This window comes from Felis catus, chromosome B4 (genome assembly GCF_018350175.1).
Source record: "Felis catus isolate Fca126 chromosome B4, F.catus_Fca126_mat1.0, whole genome shotgun sequence".
Lineage (NCBI taxonomy): Eukaryota > Metazoa > Chordata > Mammalia > Carnivora > Felidae > Felis > Felis catus.
This window is the reverse complement of record NC_058374.1, coordinates 86,380,055-86,401,207: the sequence shown is the minus strand read 5'-3', so window position 1 is coordinate 86,401,207 and position 21,153 is coordinate 86,380,055. Positions and strand designations below refer to the sequence as shown.

Sequence of the window (21,153 nt, the reverse complement as noted above, 5' to 3'; positions counted from 1 at the left end):
CACATGTGGGGAAAGAGACACAAATGTAAACCAAAGAAATACCACTTTGTTTCAAATTAGCTTTAAAAATATTTTTGTTGTTTTTGATTTTATAATATAATGGTTACGATTTTGAATTTGATAGCCTACTAGACCTGAATGAGAATCTTAGCTCAGCCACAGGTAAGTTTAGTGAAGTTGGGGATCTTATATAAAATCAATGATTCTCTGTTTTCTCATAGGTAAATGGGAAAGATAACAGCTACTTTATGAATTGCTCTGTGATTGGTTACTTTTAAGTGTCAATATGGTTACAGTTACTTTTAAGTGTCAATATGGTTAGTTCTAGTCCGTAAATTTCATCAAACAACAATGTAGGGGTTGCTGTGGAGGTATTTTGCAGATATGGTTAACATTTACAATCAGTTGACTTTAAATAAAGCAGTCTACCTTTAATAATGTTGGTGGGCCTCATTCAGTCAAAAGGCCAAAGCTGGGCTTCCCCAGTGAAGAAATTCTGCTTCAAGGCTGTAATAGAAAATCCTGCAAGAGTTTCCACCCTGCCATCCTCTCTGCAGATTTTGTATTTGCCAGACCTCACAATCGGGTAAGTAGGTAAGTCCTTTCAATAAATTCCTCAATATACATATTCCCCCAATGGGCAGGATATATTCCTCCATTTATTTGGGTTTTCTCTTCACAGTATGTTACAGTTTGCTCTGTAGAGCAATAATCTGTACGGAATCTATTCCTAAATATTTGTTATTTTGAGTAATTGTAAAAATTGTTCATATGTTAGTTTGTTGTTTCTGATCAGTTGTTTATTATTATTATTATTATTATTATTATTATTATTATTATTATTTTAGACTTGCAGCTACCAAACTTATGAAATCTTTTATTTAATCCTATATTCATTTAAATATTTCTAGATAAAAATAATAAATTCTGGTAACAATGAAAGTTTTACTTCCTATCTAGTCTTTGTATTTTTGTTAACTTGTCTTTATTATTGTGCTGGCTACTATCTTCAGTACAATAATAAAACTGACTTTGAGCCTCATGCCTTTTTTATGATCAAAAAGAGAAATCATTTTTTTAATATTTATTTTTGAGAGAGCCCAAGTGGAGGAGGGCCAGAGAGAGGGGGACAGAGGATCAGAATGAGGCTCTGCACTGACAGGCTGACAGCAGCAAGCCTGATATAGGGCTCGAACTCCTGAACTATGAGCTCATGACCTGAACTAAAGTTGGACGCTTAACCGACTAAGCCACCCAAGTGTCCCAACAAGGAGAAACCTTTCAACGTTTCACAATCTAGTAGGAGTTTTTGTTTTTGTTTTTTTTTCAAGTTGTTTTTTATTTATTTTTGAGACAGAGAGAGAGAGAAAGAGGGGGAAGTGCAGAGAGAAAGGACAACAGAGGATGAGAAGCGGGTTCTGCACCAACAGCAGAGAGCCTGAAGTGGGGCTCGAACCATGAGATCATGATCTGAGCCAAAGACGCATGCCTAAGCGATTGAGCCACCCAGGTGCCCCCTCTAGTAGGAGTTTTAATGTAGTATTTGTTATATAAAATTTCACACCTTAATGTAATTTTCTTGTATTTTTAATTTGCTGAGAAATTTTAACAAAAATTGAGTTTGTACTTTAACTGTCCTTTTTCTTCCATTATTGAAATAATTGTGTAAATTTTCTCATTCTGCTAATCTGGTGAATTACAGTAATTGGTATCTAAACGTAAAAACAATATTGCATTCCTAGAATAAAACCAATCTTGAGTGCAATTTGTAATGCACTTGAGTGCAGTCTTTAATTTGGTTTGTTAATATTTTGTTTACAATTTGTAATTATATGTTCATCAGTTAACCTGGGTTTCTCTTTCTTAATATGCTTGTCTTTTCATTGTCAAAATTAGGCTGGCTTCATAGAACTTTCCCTTAAAAAAGCATACGGAAAGGTTTATGTGAGATTGGACTTGATTTTTCCTTATGTGCTTAGTATAATTCATTAATGAAGTTTTCGTGGCCTAAATCTTACGTGGTGGGATTGAAAAATATATATTATAAATTCAATTCCTTTATTATTTATAGAACTACACATATTTTTTAATTCTTTAAGATTATATAAATGGTAATTTCTTCAAATTTATCTATTTAAAACAGCACATAGCTGCAATTTTATTTAAAAAACATTTTTTAATGTTTATGTTTTTTTGAGAGAGAGAGAGTACATGTGAGCAGGGGAGGGGCAGACAAAGAGAAAGAGAAAATGGGGGGGGGCGGGTAGCAGAGGGGGCAGGGAGAGAGGATCTAAAGCAAGCTCTGTGCTGACAGTAGAGAGCCCGATGTGGATCCTGAACTCACGAATTGTGAGATCATGACCTGAGCCAAAGTCGGATGCTTAACCAACTCAGCCACCCAGGTGCCCCCCAAAATATCTATTTAATCTGCAATTCCATAAATTTATTAATATCTTTTCTTATAATAATACATAATGATGTTCCTTGTCCATTTTTTGTATTAGTTTTCTCTTATTTTCTTGCCAAAATTTGCTGGATTTATCAGTTTTACTAGAACTTCCCCCACCCCCTGCCAAATTCTTAGGATTTGATCTTTATTCTTGTTATTGTATTTTCTTTCTCATGAATTTCTATTTCTTCTCTTACCTCTGTCTGCTTTTTTGGGTTGAGTTTGCTTTTCCTCTCTATTCTCTGGATACAGCCTGTCTCTTTTGAGTCCTTTTCCCTCCTTCCTCTTTCTCTGTCTTCCTGTTCATTATTATCTCTTTGGTTGTAAGTAACAGACTATTCAACCCATCCATTAAGTTTTTAAATTTGGTTATTATACGTTTCAGCTGTGAAGTTCCTAGTTTTCTGCCACATGTTTAACTTTTTTAATATTTCTAAAATACTAAATATGGGTATTTTATATATGAGTCTGATGACTCCATTATTTAAAGCTTCTATGAATCTATTTCTATTTTGGGTAGTTTTCTTTGGTTTTGATCATGTTCTTTCTCTCCTACTGGCTGGTTAGTTTTTTATGGAGCACAGAATATTCATCAAAATTGTAGAAGTACCTTGATGTGCAATACATCATATTAATCTCCGAGGAACTTATCTTTGCTTTTGCCCTGTACTAAGGGGCACATTTAGTCTGCAATCACTTAATCCAATTTCAAGAATTGATATTATTTGGGCAAATGGCTTCACTGGGGTGCCCTCTTGTGTTCCTAACACCAATTTCTGCTGCCATGGCCCAACAAAGTTAAAACTTCAGCTCGGCTTCTTAGCCTACTCATTTTCCTTAAAAATTTTGACAAAAAAAAAAAAAAAAAAAAAAAAAAAAAACAAAGACAGAGCAAAGGGGCATGAATTGCTAATCTCATCTCACTGGACTTCTGTCCAGATTTGGCCTATAACCCTCCACTCTCTTGTTAAGTATCGGGTGCCTCCAAGCATATGTGTCATATACTTTTTCTAGTGAATGGTTGACTCTCATTATTGGTCTACCATAATCCAGACTGTGTATCACCTTTGACTCCCCAAAGAGATCTTTAATTACTTGAGAACAGGATTAAAATCATTTCTGGATAAAGGTAGGCACAAAATTTCACATTCCATTTACCTGAATAGTTGATCACTCTCTTCTTTTTGAAACATGTTCTTCACATGGCTCTCAATTTGATTTCTCCCCTGATTATCTGCCTACTGCAATGCCTTTTCCTTTGCCTCCTTTGATAGATTCTCTTTATTTCCTTAACATTTCCTTAACATTGCAATTCCCCAGGGCTCTGCCTCTTAACTTCTTCTCTTTTACCTTTATAACCTCTTATTTGATGAGCTCCATCAGTCACATGTCCTTATCTATGTGCTATCTTTATGTCTATTTTTGCACATTTCAAATTTATACCTCTAGTCAGACTCCCCTCTGAGTTCTGAGCAGATTAATCTGTCCAATTACCCACTAGATATTTCCAAACTTATTCAATTTCCTACCTGACAGAAACTCAACATGCCTTGAACACAACTATTCTTCTTCATCTTTTAACCTGCTTTTTGCACAACTTTTCCCTTCTCAGTTAACAAAAACCCTGTCAAGCAAAAACCTTAGCAACATGCTCAACTCCAGTCTCTCTTACAGCTTACATGTGCTGTTTCTATACATCCTTTTGCCTTTGTTTTAGAAAAATAAAACATCCATCCCTTCTCACCATATCCACTGCTATTTGCCTGTTGCAAGCCACCATTATTCCTGATCTGGATTAATGAAGGTCTCAGTACTCAGCACAATAGCCAGAGTAATCATCTCAAAACATAAATCAGATCATATAACTTCTTAAAACACTCCAAGGACTTCCTCTGGCACTTAGGGTCAATGTGAAAATCCTTTCGATAATCTACCTTCCCAATCTTTTCACATGCTATTTCTCTTCTTTTTCAAAAGTCCCAGCTTCTTTTAGTTCATCAAACATTTAAGTGGTTGCTAATTAAAAAACAGTAATTAATGAATGAAATTCATCAGGATTAGATAAAATGATGCCTATCTAAATATGATACAATTCCAAGCATGCAATGAATAATCAATTGTTTTATCATTGTTGTTTACCTATTTTTAATTATATTTTTAAAAAGCATATTTAGGTCATGTAAGCACATACTATTTTAAGAATTTACGTCTCCATATCCTTGAAACTGCCTTCCTAAGTGCCTTATCTTGAGTGACTCTACACAATATTGATTAACTTTCTAAAACTGTATGTACTACATTAGCAAAGAAAATACTTCCTTTAATTTATAAACTAAATACTTAAAATTGTTAGGCTCTTCACTGTGTCTATTTTGGCCTCTTTGTCCCTATTAAAAACTAGTAGAGAGATTTTTATTATAGAATTTGTGATTCCTACTTAACCACCATTTTGTAACCATCTGTAAATATTAAGAGACAGTTATTCATTGATTTGTCCTTATACAAAGTCCATTACCTGACCATGTTTTGACCCTTAAAGAGGTTTTCTCCAAAGATGAACACTAGGTGCCCATTATGATTAAGTCAGCAATGTAACAAATTACTACCTCTGTGAACTTTTAGTCATTGACAATGGCCTTCCAGATTTTACTGCCCTTACAAGAATTTTACAAGAGTATTTGGACATGCGTGTTACAAAAGAAACCATTGAAGAGGTTTCAGGTTACATTTCGTCAAATGTTTGGTTGCTCTGTCATTGATAATATAAACACAACAGTAGATAAAGTACTTTTTAATCAGAGTGATCCTCAATGGTACCTCACAAGAACTAGTTCAATCTGCTTTTTATAACTTATTAGAATGTTTTACTATACATATCACTTGAAAAGCATATTACTAAAATATTCTTTATTCCTTGACTAATCTATGCAAAACCACAAAGGGGAAAAGATGTAGCACATTTTTCACCATGTAGATTCTGAGAAAATCCAAAGGCAGCCACCACATATATTCTGAAGTAGTCACATATCAATGAGAATTTTAGTTAAATGATAGTCATGTGATATCAGTTTCATAGAAAAAATATTAAGGACCACTTTTAATATAAATTAATAACCAGAATAGATACGAATCTTTAAAAAAAAAACAATGTTCATTTCCTTGTTTTGGGTCCCTATATCACAAACAGGATGAATCAGAATTGATATCTATTGTAATTCTGGGAACTTTCACAGCTTTTCCCAGTTCTGAGCCTTTAACAAGACAATATTGAGTTATTTTGTATTTTCCATAACCTCTCAGAATGTATGGACATGGATGCTATTATCTGTACTGCTTCCGGTTTTTTGACATAAAAATGATCATGTTCTTGAAGATTAGGTTGAAAACTGAACCTGACCATATTTGTGTTTTTCTTAAAATTGGCATATTCCACAGAAGGAGATATGGAAAAATGGTGGTCTACCATTTTTTACGTATTTAAATATTTCTTGTCCATTCATTAGATACTGTATCCACTCATTTAACCAACCTTTTTAAGGAACTACTAGATCCTGTAGACTCCAGGGTAAATCACATTGTTCTAGTCTCGAATGCCCCCTGCAGTCTAATGGAAAAACTGTCCTTACTGCTATTCTGCTACTACTACCACAAACTATTCCTCGCACAACACTTAGTTATGTTCCAGACACGGTTCCCAATTCTTCACATGTATAATTCTGTAGGTTATATCTCATGGAATTTATTTGTAACAATTGTTCTAGTTAAGGTGACTTCCCTACAACAGGTAAAATACAATAAAGCGTGTTAATTGCTATTCAGGAGTAATTGCTGTTTTTCAATGGTTTCCAATGTATAGGAATTACAACACATTGATAAAATGGATTATCCTACATAAAAATTCCCTATTGCATATATTTTAGGAATCATTTGGTAATGGAAAACTGAAAAACAAAATATTAGTATTTTAAAATAACTCTTACCCTAAACAAGAATGTAAAAATAAAGCTACTTAATTCCGAGGGAAATAATATAAGAAGAGAGCAGAAATTATTTTTATAGTTCTTTTTCTATGTATTTACCTCCAGTAAAGTTAAGCAGCCACCCTTTCCCTCTACCCACTTCAACTAACACGTACCTAATTATCTTAATTGTGTTTTGATTCATGTAAATCTTATGGAATAGTTACTATTTCAAAAATTACAAATGAAGAAAATAAAGTATTCAGAGGTTGTGTGTTTCATATAATGTTACTGAGTGAGTAAGTAGTTGAATAAGAACATATATTTAGAAAGTCTAGCTCAAGATCCTGTGTGTTTAACATTACACTATCTTGGGGCATGTCAGTGACTCAGTTGGTTAAGCGGCCAACTTCGGCTCAGGTCATGATCTCGCCATTCTTGAGTTCGGGGCCCGTGTAGGATTCTGTGTGGACTGCTCAGAGCCTGAAGCCAGCTTCAGATTCTGTATCTCCCTCACTCTCTCTGCCCTGCCCCTGCCTCCCACCACCTGTGGTCATGCTCTGTCTCTCTCTCTCTCTCTCTCTCTCTCTCTCTCTCTCTCTCTCTCAAAAATAAATAAAAAACATTAAAAAAATTTTTAAACATTACACTTTCTTTCCCTCAAATCATCAGATTCATCAATTTTACCTACATCAACTTAGGGTAGACAACTCAGAGAAGCAGGTTTTTCCATTCTGAATGATCAGAACAAGCATGATCAGAATAAGCAAAAAAGTCTACCTGAGAATATTAGACATATGCAATTGCATCAACAATGAAAACACTATAGCACTATTATGGCAGTTACTAAATCATGAAAAAGAAGAAAATGTCAGGCAGTAAAGATAGATTGCAGCCTTTGGAACTAAACAACCCATGTTTGAATTCTCTCTCTGCTATTTGTAAATTGTGTGACCTTAGCCAAACCACTCAACCTCTCTGTGCATCAGTTTATCTTTAAAATATAACAGTAACTACCTCATGATATGATCATAAATAGTAAATGAATTAATATATGTAAGGTATATAGCAGGGCCTGGTACGTAGCACTATCTGAATTATAACTATTGACATTATTACCACTCGTTATTGGTCCATACACATTATTACTCAATGTAGAAATAGCTTACTGAGATTCACTTTGTAAAATGGAAAAACCCTATAAGCTTCATGTAATATACTTAAAATTTTGTCATTTTATTTAGTATTAAAAATGCTTGGGTTGTGGTCACTAAGTTGCACTGTGTCCTTAATACGATAACCTAAAATGTTCTATTTGGTCACAGTAACAAAATGCGCTTCTAATGAACATCTTTATCTGTTTTAAAAAATGTTTTTAAATGGTATGGATATTGATAAACATGTGATAACAGTGAGTGTTTACTTTTTAGTATTAAGTGCTAGGCAACTCACAGCCAAAGTTTTTACTCCTCTCAGAGGTCATTTTTTTAAGGTAGCACTTTACCTGCTAGAATATTTCATTTCTGATATTGATGTCCTTATTCATTATTTCTATTTTTTTATTTTAAATTTTTTTTTCAACGTTTATTTATTTTTCAGACAGAGAGAGACAGAGCATGAACGGGGGAGGGGCAGAGAGAGAGGGAGACACAGAATCGGAAACAGGCTCCAGGCTCTGAGCCATCAGCCCAGAGCCCGACGCGGGGCTCGAACTCACAGACCGCGAGATCGTGACCTGGCTGAAGTCAGACGCTTAACCGACTGCGCCACCCAGGCGCCCCTTCTATTTTTTTATTTTAAATTCCATTGTATTGCTGTTTCCAAGTTTTGCTGATAATAAGACAATGTTATGCATTTTAAAAAGCATTAGGTAACAGCTGTAGATAACTTCCTCTGAAACAGACACAATGATAAATGCCATATGTATATTAACATATTCAAACATGTCAATCACCATAACCTTTTAATTATATTCTATTATTATTAAGATAAAACAAGAGAATTGCTCTTTGGGAGTCTAAAACTGTCAAATGACGCCCTTTTTATAGATTTAGTATTTAGAAAATCAGGTTGCCTGCAAATAAAATGTTTTAATCCTTCTTTTCCAATATGTATTTCTGTCATTTTTTTAAATGTATCACATGGTCTAAGACCTTCAGTAAAATGTTGAATAGATGTGGTTAGAATAGATATCCATGCCTCACTCTCAAAGTCAACACATGCAGTCTTTTACCAGTATGAGTTAGTTGTGAGTTTTACATAAACATCTTTTATCAGGTTGAGAGTTTTTTATCCTGAAAGGAGGGTAAGTTTTGCCAAATGCTTTTAATCATTCTACCAAGGCAATTATAATGTTTTTTATTTAGTCTATGGCCACAGTGAATTACACTGATTGATTTTTAATATGGAGCTAATTATTGTATTACCAGGATAATCCCCAACTGTCATTAATCTTTTAATATATCACTGGATTTGATGGTTTTTTGTTAAAAAACTTTTGTGTCTAGGTCCATAGGAGATTTTGTTCTTACACAGACTTCTTTCTTGTAATGTCTTCATTTAGTTAGGGTTTCAGGGTAATACTAGTCTCATAAAATACACTGCACGGTATTCTTTCCTCCTCAGTTTTCTAGAAGTGTTTATGTAGTATGGTTATTATTTATCAACCATCTAGGGGCAAATTTCTTTTTATGGAAGGTTCTGTTTCTGTGGTTGTTGTGAAAGCAATTTCTTTAACAGATATATGGCTACTCATATATCTATTTTTTTGGTTGAGTGAGCTTTGGTAATTTTTGTCTTTCAAGGATTTTTGCCACTGTATTTAATTAACCAGGTTTCTTAGTAGATGGGTGTTAATAATTCTCTTATTATTCTTATTATGTATGTAGGGTCTGGAGTAATGTCACCTCTGTCGTTCCTTATACTGGAGATTTGTGTCTTCTCTCTTTCCTAATTTTATTGGTCATTTCAAAGAAACAACCATTTATTTTTCTCTATTGTTTTCTGTATGCAAAAGTTTAAAACAACTATATATAATCACCTAAAACAGAAGACAATCCAAATGTCTGCCAAGAGTTGAATGAATAAACAAATTATGGAATATCTATACAATAAAATACTAGTCAGCAATTATTTTTGATACACTCAAAAACATGAATGACTCTAAAAATAATTATGCTGAAATGAAGGTTGGACTAAAAGGGTACATACTGCATAGATTCCATTTATTAAAAAAAAAATCTTGAAAAGACAAACTAAACTGTAAAGACAGAGAGCAAATCAGTGCTTTCCTAGAGATGGGAGGTAAGAAGACATGGATTTTTAAGGGGCACAAGAAAACTCTTTGAAGTGAGTATTCAGTTTATATCTTGATTATGGCAATCATTTCTTACATGTATTTATTTACTTAGGAAACTCATCAGGTTGTACACTTTAAATGTATGCAGTTTATTGTAAATCAATTATACTTCAATAAAGCTATAGAAAATAGCCAAACCTAACAATTTCATGTGGTTCAACCTATTACCATCTCCATTTCACAGAACAAGAACCAAAAGGACTGGGATATAAAGTACTTCTCTTGGGGCACCTGAGTGGCTCAGTTGGTTAAGCTATCAACTCTTGATTTCGGTTCAGGTAATGACCTCGCATTTCGTGGATTCAAACCCTTCATAGGGCTCTGTGCCAACAGTGCAGAGCCTGCTTGGAATATTCTCTCTCATTCTCTCTCTCTCTCTCTCTCTCTCTCTCTCTCTCTCTCTCTCTCTCAAAATAAATAAACTTAAAAAAATAAAATTAAAAAAAGGATACTTCCCTAAAGTAAAAAAGCTGGTAAGTTATAGCGATAGGATTTGAAGCTATAGAATATCTCCAGAGCCTGAATATTTACACACTATCCCATACTACCTCTTTATGTGTTTGCTTATTTTTATTTTTTATTTCTTTAATATTTTATTTTTTAAGTAATCTCTACACTCAACATGGGGCTCAGATTAATAACCCCAAGATCAAGAATCACATGGTCCACTGACTGAGTCAGCCAGGTGTCCAATGTGTTTATTTTTTAAATTATATTCCCCAACCATCCTTCTGCCTTTAGGCCTTTTTATATTTTACTTGCTATCATTTAAGATAAACATGTTATATGTATTTTAATAGATTAGTCAACTTTACTTTCTTTCTACTAATGGGTACTATTGAGACCATACTACATTATTTTCATTCTACTGAAGGTATACTATAGATCAAATAATTTTTGAGTTTTCTTAAGGACAAACAAGCTCACAAATCAACATATGTACCTATGAAACAAAATTTGTTATATACAGGTAGTATTTCTGAGGGGAAATTGTCCTCAGATGGCAATTTCCCCTCAGATATATTACCTGTATATAACAAATTATGGTAAGTACTATTACCATATATACTTGGCATATATGTTGTTCAGATATAACAACAGGAGAGAATCCTCACTCCTCTCATGTACTCCTCTAAGGGTTGGTGACCTCCCCAGTAGAATGTTTATCATACTTTATTATAATTAATGATGTATTGGACATTCCTCTTAGTGATGAGACAAATGCTCCTCTAGGAAAAGAGTTGTTACATTGACCCTTGTTTACCCAGAGCAAGAACATAAAAAATGTTGAGTAAGAATTTGTACAATTAATCAGTGTAAAAGATACATGTTTGGAGAGGAGCCTTAGAGACTGAGAGTAAACATTACTAAGTCAAGTCAATAACCTATACCAGTTGGATTATGAGGACTACGAAAAACTGAGTTTAATTTCAGTGAAGGCCAAGACCAGGTTCAGTGGCATGATGGAGCTACACACTGGAAAAATATTTGTCCAGTCTCTCAAGTACACTAAGAAAAAACTGAAATGTTTTCCAAGAAAAGTCTTGTGCTGAGTTCACTGTATCATACATATATGCATGCTGCACAGTGCTTCTAGAATATGCAACCTGAAAGTACAGAGGATTTTCAAACAATAATTGGAAGGTTCTCACCACGTTCAGAACACAACTTTTACATATAAATGTAGCTTGGGAAATATCGCATAACACAACATTTCAATTTTTTCTTTGATATAAAACAATTCATTAGAGAAGTGATGAGGGTTGTATACTCCAGAATTCTTAGGCTAATAAATATCCATATATCATATGATTTATAAGGCTTAAATGATAGCATCACAAGAGATGCTAAAAAACTTACTTAGCAGTTTTATTCAAAAGCAAAAGTATTACTCCTTGAGATGCAGGAATTCCCATGTTATTATTAATAATCTGCAACCATTCTCCCCATCTTACTTAATTATCCTTTCCTTTAAATCAACTTTATTTTCCTCTCATTTTGCCTTTTTTCTTAATTAATATACAAATACCTACTGGGATACAAATAACCCCAAATACTCTGCTTGTGAAACTCCCAAATTATTAAGTGTAATTTTAATTATGATTAGCTATCATGGGTAAAATATTCATTGCAATGGGAATATAATAATATAATTACCAAAAAACTATTTGACTCAGGTATTTATCTGTCACCATGCATTTATCTCGAAAGGCTGGTTACCCATCAAAACATTGCTAAGTAATTTTAGCAATTTTCTGTGAACATAAGAGAAGAAACTCCACCTCATGCCTCTAATCTCCTGCCTATCCTTTATCCCCAGGTGAGTTTAAATCATTTGCAAATAATATGATTGTGTATTTATTGTAAGTGCTTATAAAGAAATATAAACACGATACATGTTAAATTTGAAGATGTGGGGGGGAAATCACTTCTTGGAAATTTTCAAAGGAACTATTTCCACAATTATTAGACCCCTCAGTTTAATGCACACAGAAATAGGCCGCGACTGGGAAGAAAGATTTATTGACAAGAACTCTCCCAGAGTCCAGTCGGCTGCCTCTTTACCTCCAACTCAGAGGAATGGTTCACAGGATTCCCCTGTAACTCTGCACAGGAAGACAAAGCGAACCTGTCCCTGACTCAGGCCGGCAAAAGCTCAAGTGGGCTGTGCCAGCCTGAGAGAGACGGCTGAATTAGGAGAGGAGTGCATTTCTGACATTCATCAGGACAAAGCTCAGGTCGGCATCTCCTCTACACCAGATTCAGCCACACGAGAAATAATGTATAGATCGGAGGTTCCCACCACCTCTTCCTCAGGTTTGATTCATTTGCAGAGTGACTCACAGAACTGAGGTAAACATTTTACTTACTAGATTACCAATTTATTATAAAAGAGTATAACTTGGGAACAGCCAGATGGGAGAGATGCATAGGAGAAAGTATGTGATAAGGGGCAGAGAGCTTCCCTGCTTCCTGGTAGCACCATCCCCCCTGCATCTCCTTGTGTTCACCAACCCCTCTATCTGAGCCTCATCATTTGGGGTTTTTTGTGGAGGCTTGGCTACATGGACATGATTAATTAATCACTGACCCCTGGCAACTGAATCAAACTCTAGCCCCTCCCCTCCTTGGACTGAAAGTTCTAATCCTCTAATCACATGGTTGGTTCCCCTGGCATCCAGCCCCATCCTTAGGGTCCCCCTTGGTATTCTTAGGGGCCTTCCAAATTCTCATTAACATAAACTAAGATGTAGTTGAAAGAAGTTTGTTACGAATATTGAGACATCTTCATTGCTCTTATCACTTAGGGAATTAGAATGGTTTCAGGAGCACTATGCCAGAAATGGGAACAAAGACCAAATATGCATTTCTTAGTATAAATCACATTATCACAGTGTGTGTCTACCAAAGGTTGGGCAAATTCCAACAGAAAGGAGCTGGGATGATGGCAGATTTCTAAAGACAGGGGATAAACATCTGCCTAGGTCATAGAAATTGTAGACAAAGGAGCCTATAAGGAATGTCTGGAGGAAAAACTCCTTAACTCAGTCAGCTTAAATATCTGTCAGTCCCAGAGACTGAGAACTAGCTTCCAGGGGAAAATCTTTTCCTGCTCCTTTGCTATTCTCTTAAACTTCGTTTCCACATTCCCTAAACAGAAACTGGCTAATAAGATTAGAGAACAGGAGAAGGAGGAAGAAGCACAATGGAGAGAAAGAGACAACATTCCAAGTAAGGCTCCATTGACAGCAGGCTTGAGCTAGATGAGAGGTTTGCCATTAAAACAAGTTCAGGGAAAAAAAAAAAAAAAAGTTCAGGAACACCTCTGTGGCTCAGTTGGTTAAGTGGCTGACTTCGGCTCAGGTCATGATTTCATGGTTTGTGAGTTCAAGCCCTGGGTAGGGCTCTGTGCTGACAACTCAGAGCCTGGAGCCTGCTTCAGATTCTGTGTCTCCCTCTCTCTCTCTCTCCCCTCCCCCGCTCACATTCTGTCTGTGTCTCAAAAATAAACATTGCAAAACAAATTTTTTTAATAAAACGAGTCCAGAGTTTGGACTAATAATTTGTACTCAAAATTCCAATTCCTAAAAAAAAAAATCTTTTTCTAATGTTTTATTTATCTTTGAGAGAGAGAGTGCTAGCAGGGTAGGGGGAGGGAGAGAGAGAGAGAGAGGGAGAGAGGGAAAGAGAGAGAGAGAGAGAGAGCGAGAGAGAGCGAGAGAGAGAGAGAGAGACCGTGGATCTGAAGTGGGCTCGGCACTGATAGCAAGCCCGACACGGAGCTCTAACTCAGAAACCATGAGATCATGACCTAAGCCACCCAGGTGCCCCTCAAAATTCCAATTTCTTAATTGAGATTATGTTTGTAATTTTTAGGAAAGACATTGTTTGGGGACTCAAGGAAGTAGACACTAAGCTTGTACATACATATTTGGACAAATTTCTATGAAGAAAAAGAGTTGGGGCCAGAGAGGGCCGGGAGAGCTTTCAGACTTGAAAGCAAGGTGTTATGCTGGTCTCCCTGAAGGAACCAGGGTGGAAAGTGTCTCAGCCTGCAGAACATCTCTAAGAAAGTTTTTTCCAGACAGACGAACCATCTTAGAGTCAAAGTTGCCTATTAGGGGAGTCCTATACCTTGCGTAAAGATAGGATATCTGTTGGATGCAGCCATTGGCTATGAGCAGCCTATGGAAATCAGTGGTGGATTCAAAAGGGCTACAGCTGGGGACCATCAGAAAACAAAGCTGTTTGCCACAGTAAGAGATACGAATGACACGTTTTTATAACCATCAAAGTCACACACTTGCTTGAATTGTCACATGGGCAACATCAAGTGACTCACACCACACAGATGTTAAAGGGATGGTGGGAGATAAAATAAGGTATTTTTATTATATCAGGAGACATGTGTAATGTAAATACCTGTGGCCTAGACAGCCCAGAGTATCCCAGCACCCTGTGGTCACTATTTCATTTAACAAAAAAAAAAAAAAAAAAAAAAAAAAAAAAGAAGAAGAAGAAATGACTCAAGACCCATTCCAGGTAACAGCTATGTGCTACAGGTTCTAATGAGTTACCTACTCCCTCTGACCACCCCACCCCCACCTTGTAAAGTAATAAAAATCCATCTCCTTAATTTGGTGAAAATGATTTGCTGCAGGTACGCTCCTGAGTTATTATATCCTAGGTAGTGTCATTTGGATTCTATTCTTGTTTCCTGGGGTTCCTAGGACACAATGGTATCCAAAATCTACAAGAGCAATTTCTTTTCAAAAGTTTGAAAGTATGTCTCTGGGAGTGGCTGTTTAATTAGTCAATGCAGTGGGAGAACCGGCCGGTGTTTCCAAATTTGTAGATTTGTTTGGAAAACCCAGTGATGGCTGCATAACCAAACCTCCTGTGTGCCATAGCACATCTATGATTTGATGATGAAAACTGCAATAATTTCTTCCCTACCTCGTGCCATACCATAAAACTGGATCCAGACCACAGGTTATTGATCAAAGCAGAAGAAACCTTTTTTTTCTCCCCCTAGCATTCCCACTCCTTTGCCTTCCTTCACTAACCTTCCTGTTTTCTTTCTTCAAGCTCCATCCGCCTTTTAATTAAGAGTCAGAATGAACCTTTGAACTATGAACATCTAAAAGGCTTTTTAATTCTAACTCATTTGTTTCCAGAGATGAGAATTAATTTATTTAATTTATTTTTTAAGTTTCGAATGCCATTTTCTGTAGTTTGAATTAATCCTCTGGGCCAAAGGCCAGGCCTGGTGCCAGTGGATGGAGTTTCCAGGCAGGCAAACAGGGCGCAGTCGGAGCCCGCAGGGTGAGCGGTGTGAGCGGCAGGGTGAGGCAAGTACTATGGACCCACACAGAAAGCTTAGGATGGGACCCATTGAGCCTCGCAGGCAGCTCGTAGAACGGCAGAATCCGGCCCCAGTCTCTACAGCTTGAACACTCTTCCCAGAGGAAGCTCCAGGGACGCCGGGATTTCTACAGGATCCAGAGGAGAATCCTGGGCCCAGAAATGCCAGCTTGCCCCCTAGCTCCAGAGTCCCTGCCTTCCAGGCTCATTTGTAAGGAGTCTGGCTCACGCGACCCATCCCGCAAACACCAATCCTCCCGACACCTAACCACCACCGCCCGTCCCCCCCCCCCCCCCCAACCTCTCCACAAAGAATCCCACAATCACACTCACAGTGCAGCAGCTCCTCGCCCCAGAGGCCCAGCAAGGCCCGCGCCCCCTTCAGGAAAGGCAGCACCTGACCTGGTTTAACCAGGAGGTGAACTGCGCATGCCCGGAGTGCAAAGCTGCGGCCCTCTCAGGGCCCGGAGGGGGATTGGGAGAGGGCAGGGGCTTCAGGGTGCAACCCTGGGGCGACAACTTGACACCTGCCGAGGTCGAAAGCTGTAGCAATACCAGCAACCTCCCAACTGAACGTCTTCGGGGCCATTTGCTCTCCCCAGCAGCTGTAAAGTGTCCAAAATTTGACCCACGAGACCACCATTGCCTGTTATGGGAGCCTTTTCCTTGAAGACCAGCTGCAGGGCATTATTCTCTCTTTCTGGATCAGCTCATCAGCGTCTTACCTGGGGGCGGTGACTCCTTCACTTTTTCTTTCTTCTTTCTTTCTTTCTTTCTTTCTTTCTTTCTTTCTTTCTTTCTTTCTTTCTTTCTTTTCTTTCTTTCTTTCTTTCTTTCTTTCTTTCTTTCTTTCTTTCTTTCTTTCTTTCTTCTTTCTTTCCTTCCTTCCTTTTTCTTTCTTTCTTTTCTTTCTTTCCTTCCTTCCCTTTTCTTTCTTTCTTTCTTTCTTTCTTTCTTTCTTTCTTTCTTTCTTTCTTTCTTTCTTTCTTTCTTTCTTTCTTTCTTTTCTTTCTTTCCTTCCTTCCCTTTTCTTTCTTTCTTTCTTTCTTTCTTTTTTTTTTTTTTTCTGGCTTGTCAAGCTTTATAGTCACTTCAAAACCTTAGAGACAGTTCTAGTCTGGGGTAGAAGGTGGCCTCAACCCTCAACATCCAGAGTGGCTCTGATCTTATCCCTTCCTCAGGCAGGACAAACCAGACCTCCTTCTCCAGTTGCAAGCTGGAGGTCAAGGCCTGACTGTGGTGGGGACCTTGGGCCTCCAAATGCTCACCCCAGAAGAAAAGATTTGGTTCACTGTAATGGAAGATCAAAGTCTAGGCCTCTCCAGCTTTCCTTCACCCTGAAAGAGGGGCAGGGAAGTGTCAGCTGCTCTTTGGGGGCAGAGGGAGCAAACACCCATTTCTCCATCTGGCTGCAGGGAGGAGGGACACAGGACAAGAGGAGCCTATCTGTCACCTTTGGTTCTGCCAGCTTCTTGAGGTGGCTGGGCTGGGGCAAGAGATGGGGGACAGCTGTCTGGCCTGGATCTTCTCAGGCCAAGGTGGGAATGGGGGCCACTTTAACTTTTAACTTTGTTTTAAAGTTTATTTCCTTTCACTTCTTAAATAAACACACACACACACACACACACACACACGACTTTTTTGTGGAGTTGGAGATCCACTTGATCTGTGGGCAGTCTGGCTTCCCAGCATCACTCCTCATCAAAGTTCTGACTCAGGAGGAAATTGGCAGCCAAGTCCTCCCTTCCCCCCACCCCCCAAGAGAAAGAGACCAGGATTACCAGATTCCCTGAGAAGCCCAGGGCCTTCAACCTCCTTATAGCTTCCTTCTGTGGCTTCACCTAGAGGTAGTTCATCTGCAGGGCCTCCTTGTCTATGGACCTACTTCACTCTCCACATCTGCCGGCTCCCCAGTGGTCTCATGTAGCATCTGGACGAATTGCCCCTGTTGTTGGCTAATTGCTGCGAAAGCTGAGGGTTCCTCTAGCCCAGAGCTGAATGAAGAGATAAGCATGGATTTTTAAGCCCCTGCTGACATTCCACAGCAAAAACCAACTTCATAGAGTATAAGGCTATAAATGAGCAATGAGCATTTCTCAGCCAAGTATTTTTTTGTTTGCTCACTTACATTGGCAGAGATTGCATGATCTTTAGTGGGTAACATTTTATTCATACACTGTAACATAGATTCTGACCAAACTTTTGTGTAGAAGTTATGGCTGTAAGCACTGGGGAGGCAGCAGTGAAAAAACCAAAAAAACAAAACAAACAAAAAAACACAACTCCTATCTTTCTCTTATGCTTACATTTGATTTGGGAAAAAAGAAAATTTAAATTATGGAAAAATTTCTTTGATGTTTAAAATGTGTGTGTGTGTGTGTGTGTGTGTGTATATATATATATATAATTTACACCTACATGTACATATACATACCTTTATTAACACATTTATTAAACATTGACACTTTGGACTTTAGGAAACAAGTTTTAACGTCATTGGGGTTAGATAGGTATTAGAAAAATATGAAACATTTACACAATAGTTAATTAGGAAACTAGCTTTTACCATAACACAAGGTAGATAAAGCCATCTTAAAATTGTTAAGCATTGCATGCTTTTCTGCCATGGGAAAAACTTGTTAAAGCAAAATTAATTATTAACAATATATTGTTTGAAATAAAATACAGAGGGCTTCTTAAGGTTTTTGAACAAGGACACTGTTCATACACTAAAAAGCAGTAGTCTGAGTTAAGGTCAGAGTATCTCCTGATTAGTGAATTTAATGAATATTATTTGGGTGAGTTTATATCTCAAATGTTGAGTGCACAGAAGACTTTTTGCTCTATTTTTTAAATTAAGTCAGTTTCAATTCAGTTCTCAGAAAACTGAGGATAGATAAATTACTGACATCTTGATAAGTCAGGAATAATGCCTAAAGTATAACTTGCACATTTTATCTATAGGCTTCATCAGTTCTTAATATGCAACTGTAAACGTTGACCCTATTTTACTCAATAGAAAATTGTGTTCAAATGGATCTACTCTAAGGGCATGAAATAATGTTTATAATATAAATAGGAGATGAATTTTACTCATCTCGGTCTTCTCTTTAAGTGTGTTCAAATTTAAATCAGGATAGCTCAGGATTAAATGAATAACATAGCAAAAAATGCAGTTTTTCCCTCTCCACAAAGGGCCTGAGCTCAGCCTGCACACCACAGAAATACTTTGATTACCTGCAGACCTTTGCCAGATAAGGCAAGAGTCCAGGGCACTAGCTCCTTATCTCACTCCAGCTTATTCTAAGGATGTAAAATTTGGTGCAGATTCCCGACTCATAATGCTTCAAAGTGTATAGCTTTTATCCCATGCTACAGCTGTTTCTGTGAGCCAAAGGTAAAATAATGAGCTATTATTGAAGAGAGCTGGGGAAGTCCCCAAACAGCAAAAGATGGTGTGACCATCGCAAAATCCATTGACTTAAAGGCTAAATATAAAAAATATTGGTGCTAAACTTGTTTGAGATGTTGCCAGTAATGCAAATGAAGAGGCTGGGGCTGGCGCGACTACTGCTGGTGTACTGACACGCTGGGTTGCCAAGGAAAGCTTCTGGAAGGTTAGCAAAGATGCCAATCTAGGGTAAATAAAGAGAGGTGTGATGTTATCTCTTGATGTGGTAATTGCTGAATTTAAGAAGCAGTCTAAACTTGTGATGACCCCGGAAGAAATTGCTCAAGTTCCAATGATTCCTGAAAACAGAGACAAAGAAATTGATAACACATTTCTGATGCATGAAGAAGGCTAGAAGAAAGGGTGTTACCAGATTAAAGGATGAGAAAGTACGAAATGGTGGAGTAGAGATTATTGAAGGCATGAGGTTATATTTCTCCATACTTTATGAATACATCAAAAGATCAGAAATGTGAATTCCAAGATGCCTATGTTCTGTTGAGTGAATAGAACATTTCTAGAATCCAGTAAATTGTATCTGCTTCTGAAATGGCCAATGCTCACCAGAAGCCCTTGGTCATAATCACTAAAGATATTGATAGAGAAGGTCTAAGTACATCAGTTCTGAATAGGCTAAAAGTTGGTCTCCAGAGTGTAATGGTCAAAGCTCTTGGTTTGGGTGACAGTAGAACCAGATTAAAGACATGGCTACTGCTACTGGTAGTACTATGTTTGGAGAAGGATTGACTAAATCTTAAAGATATTAAGCCTCAGGACTGAGGAAAAGTTGGAGAAGTCATTGTGATCAAAGATGATGCTATGCTCGTGAAAGGAAAAGGTGGGAAGGCTCAAATTGAAAGTTGTATTCAATAAATCATTAAGCAGTTAGATATCACAACTAGTATATGTGAAAAGGAAAAACGAAATGACCATCTGGCAAAATTCTCAGATGGAGTGGCTATGCTGAAAGTTGGTGGGACAGATGGTGTTGAAATGAATGAAAAGAAAGTTACAGATGCCCTTAATGCTATGAGCTGCTGTTGAAGGCATAGTTCTAGGAGGGTTTTATTCTCCGCTCTGGTACATTCCAGCCTCGGACGCAATAACTCCAGCTAATGAAGATCAAAAATCAATATAGAAATTACTAAAATAACACTCAAAATCCCTGCAATGACCATTGCTAAGAAGATAGGTGTTGAAGGATCATTGATAACTGAGAAAATTATTCAACGTTCCTCAGAAGTTAGTTATGACACCATGTTTGGAGATGATGTGAATATGATGGAAAAATGAATCATGGATCCAACTGTGGTTGAAAAAACTGTTTTAGTGGATGCTGCTGGAGTGCCACTCTGTTAACTATAGCAGAAATTGTCGTCACAGAAATTCTCAAAGGGAAGGATCCTGGAGTAGGTGGAATGGGTGGAACAGCAGGTAGCATGTTCTAATTCCTAGAGTAGTTCATTGCTGCTATTAGTGAACTAAAAGAGAAAGCTCAAGGCAGTGCCCCTCACCAATAACTTCAGGGAAGTCAATTGAAGAAAATGACTGAAGAAAAGGCTGGCTGATGTTGAAGAAAATCTCTATAGCCATGAGTTACTGGTTTCAATTGACAGTCAATAATGGTTTGCTGCTGTCATCTTCCATGCTGAAAAATAATTTATTTTGCATTTTTAATAAAAAGACATTTATACATTCCTAATAACTGAGTGAAAAAGCCATGTTCCAATGTACCCCTTTCAATTGAAATTGCTGAGGCATTTTTACTACACTTAACTCTTCTGTTAAAATCAGGATTTTAACACTTGCCATCACATGAGAAGTTAAGAAACAGCCTTTCTGTGGAGAATAACAGTTGTGTGCAAGGTAGAGAAATATTCAATTATGTGACAATACTTGGGTAATAAAAATTTGTTTCCAGTTAAAAAAAAATTAACTTGATGGGGCGCCTGGGTGGCGCAGTCAGTTAAGCGTCCGACTTCAGCCAGGTCACGATCTCGCGGTCTGTGAGTTCGAGCCCCGCGTCGGGCTCTGAGCTGATGGCTCAGAGCCTGGAGCCTGTTTCCGATTC

At 37.4% G+C, this 21,153-nt stretch overlaps 1 long non-coding RNA gene and 1 pseudogene across 1 annotated transcript in view; one reads left to right on the top strand and one right to left on the bottom strand.

The window, feature by feature from the left end:
• The window catches only part of LOC123386623, a 214,133-nt gene extending 198,037 nt beyond the window's left edge, over nt 1–16,096 (bottom strand). Inside the window, exon 1 of the long non-coding RNA XR_006600818.1 lies at nt 15,965–16,096. This is a non-coding gene — a long non-coding RNA (uncharacterized LOC123386623). The remainder of the gene's footprint in view (nt 1–15,964) is intronic.
• A 2,705-nt stretch (nt 16,097–18,801) lies between these two features.
• Nucleotides 18,802–20,530, top strand: LOC101084637 (annotated as a pseudogene).
• The last annotated feature ends 623 nt before the right edge of the window (nt 20,531–21,153 follow it).